This window comes from Manacus candei, unplaced genomic scaffold (assembly GCF_025592945.1).
Source record: "Manacus candei isolate 608988 ecotype Guabito, Panama unplaced genomic scaffold, ASM2559294v1 h1tg000088l, whole genome shotgun sequence".
Taxonomy (NCBI): Eukaryota; Metazoa; Chordata; class Aves; order Passeriformes; family Pipridae; genus Manacus; species Manacus candei.
In genome coordinates, this window is record NW_026138136.1 from 1988122 (window position 1) to 1999036 (window position 10915).

Here is a 10915-nt window from a genome sequence, read left to right on the forward strand (position 1 = left end):
ATAACAGTAGATAAAAAAAACCCTGGAACTCATTTTATTAAGTAGAGAAAAGAGTATTTTAATTATAACTTCTGTCATAAGGCCACTCACTGTTTAAGTGAAATATTAGGTTAAAATAAAACGTTTCAAGCATCAGATGGTATTTATGGACACTTTACATGTCTGACACTCAGCACTGTATATAAATGAAGTCTTATATTTGTTCAATAAAAGAATATTACTTACCAATTTCACATTCTCTGTTATTTCCCTTGCAAAGTACTAAATTTAGAAGAAAATTGTTTTTGTGTTGTCAATGTCTCTCTCTCTGTATCCCTGTCTTGAATATTAGGTCACAAAGTAAATAAATATTTCTGTTTTATCCAGTACAGTTGAGAATTAGTGACACAGTGCATCATTATTACCTACCTGTATTTGGAAAAAAATCTCACTTCTGGGTTAGATCTTACAAATTCTTGGTGTGTTGAGGAGTGCTTTTTTTTTTACAAGCACTACTATTAAGAAACAATGACATTAGTTGCCAAGTTTTTTACTATATGAAGTGTCAGAATAGGTGAATTTGTCTTTTATACAATGATCTGTTTTATCAAGAGCCTTTAACATATGTGGATGTACTGTTCGGGAGAGGTGGTGTGCTATAAGGTCTATAAAAGTGTCATCTGTTGGCGTGATTGGAAAAGTATCTAATATAGATGTGCTGCCACCTGTCTTTTTCCGCAGAAACTGTCACAGTCATTCCATTTCAAGGCTGGGAGTTGAGTCCTCAGCTGTTGTGGCCCAATTCAGTGTTTGGCTTCTGCTGAGGCTGATAATTAACTTTTCAGTTGTCAAAACAAGCTTCAAATTGAACTACTCTGAAAAAAGGTAAAAACAGTCGATGCTACACTTTTCTGGGGCAAATGGTAGAAGATCTCATTTTCTTTTGATTTATCATTGAATCACAGAATGGTTTGGGTTGGGAGGGACCTTAAAGATAATCCATTTATTCTGGGCTTTTTCTTTGTTTGAGAAAAAATGTAACTTGCCTTTTTCTCTTGAAAAATTAGTCTCATTGAGGAAAAACTCCAGCTATTTTCCTTCATTTCTCCTACCATTAGACGAAGAGAAAAAGGTTGTAATTGGGAAATAAATGCAGATGACTTGGGAAAGGGAAGTGTGATAATCACGATGCCTCATACCAAGTTCATGCACAACTATTAGCACCTGATGCGCCCATTAGCTATATTGATGCCGAAGATCAGTTTTATCCATTATGAAACTATTTTCCTTCCCCCAGATCCATGAAATTGTTAAATTTGATCTTTGTAAAGAATGCGATGAAAAGATAGCTGTAGAACTGTGTAAACTGTGCATTCGGAGTGCATTCAATCAAGTTTAAAAAACCCAACATATTAATTTTTCTGTATTTCTCTCCCATGAAGATCTTATTGGTTGAAGCTTCCTATCAAGTGTTTGGGAAAAGTATCTCAAGGAGTCAAGAAGCCAGCAGTGAAACTACTCACTTTTGAGGTAGCATATATATTAGATGGAGACCTTTCAGGGTAATGAAATAGTGAAGAGGGCTTTTTAAGCCTTGTCAGAGCCCTGGCACAGAGTTCAATTAACAAATCCAGACATTGATCAAACCTCTCTCTTCGTTACTGGGAAGGCTCATGCATGTACAGTGGATTGCCCAGCAGTGACAGGAGAAAATTAAAATTTTCATCCAGCCAGTTACATTATCAGTAGCTTAATTCTTCTAGGAATTATGCTTCAGGTAGAGAACTTATGTTTCCAAAAAAGCAAATGTTATCTAGAAGACAGAATCTTCTGGAACTCCCTAACCCTTTCAGGGCTGAAACAGTTGTAGGGATTTTAACTTTTGGGAGATGGAAAGAAGGCACAAAATTGAAACACAGGTCTACAAGATTTCTGCCCATCTTTACTCATAAAAGATATTCAAGTACATGCTTACAGCAATTCCAGTGGGATTCAGTCATGTGTTTTAAGCTGGATATCAGTGATGTTTTGAATCAAGGTCAATAAGTATATATACTCAGTGATCACACAGTGACTAGTTTTTCTAGCTCATCAGAAAGGCTGAATTTTGAGATGATACGGAGTAGGTAGAAGAATGCCCTTGCAATTTGAAAAAAAGGAAAAATATGTCTGCAGCTTTATTGTCCTAACACTGTTAATATTTACAACTGAATGCTTTGGAGTAGGAGGTTGGAGATCAGTTACCAAAATTCATTGTCAGTCCAGGCAGTACTCAGCCAATAATGAGATGCAGACAAGCATCTAAGTGTAATTATCTCAGTTATGGTTTCAATGTACAGATTGACATAGAATACGAAGTGCAGTGAAAGCTACATCCCACACTGAAACATGGAAAGTAGTCATTAAAGGGAGGAGGAAAGAACTTTACTCACAGAAGAAGTTTTGTCTGCTAGCTAGTTATATATAGGCAGCAATGCCTTTGCAAAAGGTTTGCTGCAAGCAATATATGCATATTGAAGGAGGGGAAACCATTCTGTTTTTCATTAAGAAGAATGGCCTGCTTATGTCCTGTGTAAGCATGGATTGAAATGAGTTTTGGAGCAAAAGAGTAGGTCCATCTGAATGTCCTTGAAGGACTGAAGGGGAGGAGAGCTAATATTCCAGCAAAGGGTAAGAAGGGGAGCAAGTGGAGGTGTAAGCACAGCTGAAGATGCACTGTGAAGGTGCTTCTCTGTTGGAAGCCAAAAGAAACTGTGATGGGCACAATTTCAGGCAGAGGTTACTGAGCAGAGGCAATCTGAGACATGAGAGAAAGCCCCAGGCCCCAGATGATAACTTCTTGAAAGAGACATAGTGTTACATGAATAAGGGAGAAAGACTTTTCTTACATAACCTTGCCTTAGGTATGTAAGGCAAGGTTTTCTTTCACTTAGGCATATATATCTTTTTTGGTAATACTTTGTAACTGTACTGCTTTGGGGTGTTGTGAATAAATGCTTGCATTTGCATTCTACTGTAACTGAGCTTGAGTGGGATTTAATTTAAATGGAAGTGCATGACATTGATCACCTAAAAAAAAAAAAACTATATATTGGGTTACCTCAATAAAACCTTGCCTCCTTACTTCATACCCCTATACTCCGAGGGTGGCAGAATAGGCTACATTTCAGTAACACCAATCAGATGAAGAGTTTGCACCACAGACATCAGGAGAGAGTCATGGTTAAACATGAGTTTTGCAGGGAAAATGTCAGAATCATTATTGGTTTCCACTGCATTAAAGGCTGAAAGAATCTTAAGAATCTTTTAAAAAATAGAACAAAGCCACATGCTCCACAAGCTGCTCCGTAACTTTGGAGTGAAAAAGATGTAGGACATAAGGCATAAATATTTCATGAACCAGTAAAACTACAATATGATCTTCCAATGCAGCAGGCTCTATACAAAAGCTTTGCAATGCATTGCCCTTAAAGCCCCCAGGGGTATTCTCCTTTTTGAACAGCGGAATGACATGAATTCCAAAAGCAGGAGATTACGTAAAAGGGAGAGATGTTTCATTCAAAATCAAAATGGGAAAATCAATGTATTTAGCTGACATTAGACTTCATATTTATCTGTAACATGAGAGCCTATATTCTGGAATTGCTCTTCCGCCCTCTGACTCTGCCTTTACTTCTGTACCTCTTCGAAAGTGTAGGCTTTAGTGCATGTCTCTGATGGTCAGAAACAAAAAGAAAAAGCTTTTTGTTTAACACTTCTGTGTTCTTCAATAAATAATAAAAACAAAGTAATAATTATTTAAATTAATGTTTTGTCTCCAGGTATATATTGGTTATTACATTTTTGATTATTGTTATTACAATATTGCTTGCAAGATGCTGCCAATATTTTGTTTTCCCATCATACCAGTGAAGTAAAAAAAAACAGAGTGAAGGTCATTGTGCAGAAGGAAAACTAGCCAAAGTAAGGGAAAAATGGATGCAAAGACAGATGAAATTTCTTGTATATTTGTGACAGTGGCTGCAGAAAACATGGATCGTCCTGAAATGAAACTGTCAGATCCAGCAGTGTAACCAGTGTTGAAAAAATTTGGTCACATATCTAAAATCCAGAATTAATCTCACCCAAATTTCACAAATCATAGTCCTACACAAAAGTTATATGGGGAAAAATTAAAACCGTGAAACAACCCATGTTCATATGTTTTATTTGTTTTATTAAACGGCTTCTTCATTCCTCACTAATTCCATTCAGCCTAGTGATATTTGTCCCCAGATTTTGAAATCAGTAATATTCTGCACACAAATGATCTTACAGACAGAATAATCTGTGAATCACATGACTTCTATAAGCAGCTTGTCCGTGGAAGGAACATGGTCTGTGGTGAAGAGAAAGTATCATGTGTTACATCATCCCTAAGTGTTGATTGATGCCTCAAGTCATGAATAAGGCACTGTGGCACACTCTGGCTAAAGCATATTAAGAAACTTGAGCGAATCTGTGTGGGTAGGGAACATGAGTCACTCTTGATAAATATAGAAAAATTAACCAAGCTACATCATCCGAAACACCAGACTCCGAGGTAGAAATCCCTACACAGTTTTTAGCATATGGTGGATATAGCTGAATACTTTATATGAAAAAAGAGACAATGAAATTCAACAAGGTTTCAAAAAATTGTTTCCTTACATAATTTTGAGTGCTATGCAATAGGGATAGAGCAAAGATGCGTTTCAAAAACAAGCCATCTTTGTCTTGGTATGGGGCTTTCATATCCATGAAGATGGAGAAGTAATAAGCATGAAGCTGCAATCAGCAGCAGAATAGTTTACTTCATCCCCCCACTTTTTGAACTGGAAAATACAATATATTGCATTCTTGCATGCTTATTATATGACAAATTAGTCTGCTAGTAGAGAGAAGTTATTGGGAAATGTGATGCAATTTCTTTCTTAAAATTCCAATACTGTTGTTAGAAAACCGGGGGGATAGATAAAAAAAATAAATGACAGACAAGGTCTGTTACAGGTTTTGGTTTTTTAAAAGAAATTTAATTGTACACTCTTTACTGTTTGCACACATCTGGTTTTAGTCTTTAAAGCAGATCAACAGGGAAAAAAGCATTGAATTTTTCTTTTTTTCCTGTTAGGTGAATATGCATAATCCATATTTTTTTTTCTGTCTATTATTAACATACTATTATGACTGCATCTGGTGGCATCCAACTGTAGCAGGTTACCAAAGCTCTAGTCAAACAAGTCTAGCCAAATCTCTTTACAAGATTTGGGAACAAATTAGCACTCTGATCCTTTCACTTCGGGAAAATTTTCCAATATGTTGTTTTGAAGCGTGTAATGACTACCCTGAGAGTCATAATCTGCTCTGGTATCTTCATCTGTCTCGGGACACTAGCTAACAATGAAATGTTGGAAATGCAAAAAGCTCCCTCATTAATCAACCTAAAATCAATATAAGATATGCATACAATGGAGCACAGAAGAGGCAGAGTTGAAGAATGCTTGCCTTGTCTCAGTCATTTGCGTTTCAGTGCTGTTGCCTGTAACAGTGTGACTGCTAGAGAAGCAAGCATGGACAAGTTTAAAGGAGAACTACCTGTGCCAACAGAAATGTTACATACGAGCCAAATCTCTTCTTTTTATAGAAATTCACCTATGTTTTAACATATTCAATTCACTGTAACATAGGGTTCTTTTAGAAATAGGTTCTTCTGCACTGTTAAAAGAGATAATATTATTCCTCCACAGGTCGCACCTTTCTGTGCTCTGCACCTTTCTGAACATCTCCAGCAATGCAAGTAGTTTCTTGGACTTATTTACATCCATAGTGTTGTCCTCTTGGTGGGGAAGAAGCTGGAACACTACATTCGTTTTTAACAAGAGTGCCATGGGCCAATGCCATGAGGCACCACCAGCTTGGCTGTCCCTGTTCCTGGAAAAATAGAATGAGAAGTCAAGCTGCTCTTGCTGAATGGAGGGATATGGTATGTATTTTCTGAGGCTCTAGGGCCAGCTTAGACACAGAAAGAGGGCAAGTGTGAAACCCAGTGCATCTTATCTGAAATGTGTTCACAACAATTAGGATTTCTGTTTTATATGTGTCCATTTTCTACACCAAAGACCTTACTTGCTTGTGATACTCTGAAATGTCTAATGGGAGGGATGGAGAGAAAACACTGACTGTAATGGGCAGTAGGTAAAGAAAGGGCCTTGTAAATAAATACACCAGAGTACAAAATATTCTGCCCTCCTGTCTTGAACAAGAAAAGCAAAATCCCTTCCAAGTGCAAGGAATTAAATGATGATAAACGGAACACCATCAAGGCCCATCAACTATCCTTTCCTTGGATACGAGAGTATTACTCACCAGAGGACATTTCATTTTTCCTCTAATGTTTATTCGTTAACCAAACATACTCTTGGTTGTCATTAATTATATATGTCCCAATATACTTGCTGGGATTTGCAGTCACTCAGAGATGAGCAATGAGAACAGAATACGAATAACTGTATCATAAGCAGCTCTTGCCAAAGTACATTTAAATTAATGGATCTAAGAAATTATTTCTTTTCTAATGAGAATCATTAAATGTGAGATTGAATTTTAGCAACATCTGAAAGGCATGGCAGACTGTCAGTCATTTCAAAGACTAAGCAGCTGTTTGAGTAGTTATTCTCTAAGGTAAAAAAAAATACATAAGCAAAAAGCCTTAAAAAATGTTAAACCAAGTATTTTGCTAATAAGTTAAAACTAAAGGTATAAATTATAAAAAATTCTTGTCTTGTGATTTGCAATTAAAGTACATTTAAATTTTAAAATATGTTTAAATTGTGGAACTTTGTGATATGGAATGGTGGTATTCAGTTGAAGGTTGGACTTGATGATCTTGGAGGTCTTTTCCAACCTTAACGATTCTATGATTCTAAAGTGCACCTAGAGAAAATGAACCAAGTGAATGTATGGAAAAATATAATTCTTTTGCCTGGAAGAGCATATGATCTAATCAGATCATAGAAAGGCAAGAAATGGATGATAAAAGCAAGCAAACCAAAACAAGTGAAAGGCAACTGTATTTACCATGTTCCATGGGCTCCAACCATTCATTATCAAGCCAAAAAGGTATATCCTATGCATTAAAATAATATTTAAGAATTATAGAAAAATGGAAACAGAAAGCTTGGGGAGAGGAAGTGAAGTTGAATGGAAGAATGTCTGAATACAGCAAGGTCTCTAGCTAGCTTCTAATACTCTTTTGTTCCTTTAGCTGATGGCTCTAAATTGACACACACACACATCCCTCCGGTGACATAATGTACAATAAATACTAGGAACTAAGCTTAACATTTCAGAATACGATGAATCAACTACTATTACTTCTATTTTATTTTATTTTCTGTACCCATTTCCAACTATTTCAGAGGGAGATGCAAATATTTTTGCAATATAACACAAATCTTTACAAATAGTAGGATAGTTCATTTTGATGATTATCTTGTTGCAACACTGATAATGACCTGACATAGTAGTTTAGATGCACCAGGCTCTAAATGTTGTGGTTTTTAATAACCACATCACTTTTGTGTCCTTGCTGCCTGTGTAAACAATCCCTTGCCAAATACAAAGTCTAAATCCAGTCCTCAATGTACCCAATATTTGTCATCTGTGAGGAAGTTTGACAGTTCGTAAAACCAGCATCTTTGTTCATGTAAGCTTTTAAAATTTCAAAAATTAGCAATGAAAAATGCAGCTTTTTTCTAGCTACAGAACTATAAAATTACCTTTCCTCTTTACTTACCAGGATAGAGAGAGACATAAAAGATAACAGAGAGTCCTTCCTGAACAAAGACAGTCACTATAAATTGAATACTTCAATTTTTCACTGTTTTAACTACAGTACTGCAAAAATATGGGGAATATTTCTGTCTGGGTTTCACCTTCAATTTTGCACTGAGTTAACTAAAGCCATGACAGTACAGTGATGAAGTTGTGTTTCTTAGGAGAAATATAAGCTTTCATCTCAATACTTAAGAATGGAAAATCCTGTTTAAATTTGTAAGTATGAACAGCCTTCTAATGGAAAAAATTCTGACTAAATCTAGAAGAAATGTCATGAGATATTGCAGCTAGAACACAACTTGAAATCAGATCCAGAGATCTTGGCTGTCATTTTCTAGTGCATTAATTAGTCCATTGATCTTTCCTTCTGAACTCTTAATGAGGCCCAGCTTCCCCTGCCCACACAGAGGGAGAATCTTTAATATGGCTTAATTGTTAACAGAAGTGTGAGTCAGTACATTAATTATCCTTAATGTCCTTTCCCCAGAGCAGGAAACTAGGACAACCATAGCAAAAAGGAGGACCTTCTGGACAGAGGAGCCTGGAGACGTGTTGGTCTTTCCCCCAACAGCTGATTTATGAATGAACTATGAGGACAAAACCATTTTGCTACAATAGTCTTTAGCAACTGTTTTGTGTCAGAGTTACATCTTAGGAAGACTGTAGGTTCTCTCCTAGACATCTGTGTTCCATCAGCAAAAAGTTCAGGTAATTCCTATGAAAGGTTGAGAAAACACAGTTTGAGCAGAAAGGAAGGGAAATACAAGTGGAAATCTCACAAGTCCCTGTGATCTGTCAAGGAAGCAAATTTGTTTCGCTAATCGTCCCTTTCAAGATTAAAAGTGATGGGTAACATTCTTCTGCTAAATCAGTACTGCAATTTTAAATGTCTACAATGGCAAATTGCATAAATAGGATTACTCTATATTTCTATTAAGCACTGCTGCTGTATTAAGTCTCTGAGTTTTCCTACCATTCTCTGCACTGCTCTAAATAACCATCTCTGCTCCACCTAGTGCCAGCATGCCTTTCCTGGATCTGGTCTGCCATCTAACACCCACTGAAACCTTTCTCCAAAGGTTAAAGCACAGTTCTGTCATATTTGGTGGCACATGATGACGAACGAAACATCAGTTCTGCAAAATGTGTGAGTGCTATTATGCTCTTACTCTCCTGAAACGTGCACCTAAACCTAATGCTGGTGTTGGTACTGTCTTTCCTGAGTAAAAGGAAGAAAACTAGAAGCCTATGCAGATATTATTAAACTCTCTTCCTTCTAAATTTTCCGTCATGCAGTGACGCTCGTGCACTATCCTTGGCATGCCATTGCAAGTCAGTAAAACTGACATTGCTGTGGCAGTTTGCCAGTGTCATGCAGATGTCATGGATTCAAATATAAACTGGGTAAACCATGGGAACCTAATTGCTAATATATTAGACCTACAGGATAGTTTAAATACATGTTAGGTGGTGATCTTTTGCAGGTATGGCATATATTTGTCCAAAGGTAGGTAATTATTTATTAGCTTTAAACATTTTCAAGTAATTGAATATTTATGTAGCTGTACACCTTTTTCCTTTATCTTTGCATTGAATGAATCTACTTAATTTATAGCAACTAGGACAACATAGAAATAAGGGGAATTTTGCCTACAATCTGATGGCTAACATTCATGATGTTGTCAGATTGGCTCTCACAAGCTTTTTAGTTTTGATCCATGAGAAGCTTAGAAAAGTTTTTGCTGTCACATCTGAATGCTACGGTATTAGAATTTACAGTACGGAATGGCTTGAAAACTTAATGAAAATGAATCCGGGAGAAATTACTGAATTTTTAGGATCTAAACAATTTTACAAAATTGTTGTACATAGATTTGTTTCAGAATTCAGCTAACAAATCAATCCTCAGAGCAATACTCACGGCCATTTCGGAATCTGAACAGAAAAAAGAGTCAGAGTCTTGTCACTACAGATAACCGTTTATTTTATACACCTTTTTGCATGTCTATTACTACCTTTACTTTAACACTTCATACTGCATTTGATTTACCGTGTCTTCCATTTTACTGCAGATATGAAATTAACTGGCCAGAAATTAATGCATGATTTTAGCACAGAATTTGGGGAGAAAAACAAAAAGGCAATTTTAGAATGAAAAACATCCCATTAAATGTTAATACGGTATAAATTTTCCACAGTTTTAATTTTCATTATTTTATTGATCTTATTTGTGAAGTTTTGGCACTTTTGAGAACATTTTATATAATGAAAATCAGAGTTCTGATGCGGTAAATCACTCACTGCAGGATCATTATATTTTTATTATAGTATCTAAATATAAAAGGAATTTGGAAATAGTTGTTCTCATCTATATTTTTTTAGCAGTTACTGTGCTGAAATGCAGGTGACATCACAAAATACAGAAGCAGAAAAGACATAAGTCCGGAGAAATACTGGTAGGAAGAAGGAAAAGATAAAAAAAAAAAAAGTGGAAAAAATTATATAAAACCGCAAAATTATTGAACTTTCTTGTAACATTTATTAACCTTTCTCTACCTTTTCTGCTTTCCTTTAGAAGTATTGTTAGATAAGAAACATGAAATAAGTCATTATTTTATGACTGCTGGGTAAGGAAATATGAACTCTCCTGATTGTTGTTAACCACATTACAAGAGCTTCAATATTCCTTGAATACATAATACGTACAAAACAAACCAACCAAAGACAGGAAGGCTATTAAGTCAAGGTTTCTAAAGTTAGGAAGTGCCAGCATAAAGGCCACCACTGTCTAACCACATAACTGAATGTTATTCTCCAGTGGGACCCCTGCCTCATTTAGCACACAGCTGGGTAGTGCTCTGCAGTTAGACAGCTATTCAGTGTTTTGGCTATTTTTTTCCCCACAATGTGCAGGCAAGGCATTATTATGCCTTATATATCATATTTACCCTAAACTGCAGAAATGCTGTTTTAAAGACAGAATTGTTTATTTTCTCATGACCTTTTATGCTGCTTGTAAATACAGCACTAGGATGTTTCGTAACTCTCTTGATACATGAAAAGAAGAATAAAGCCAGAAATT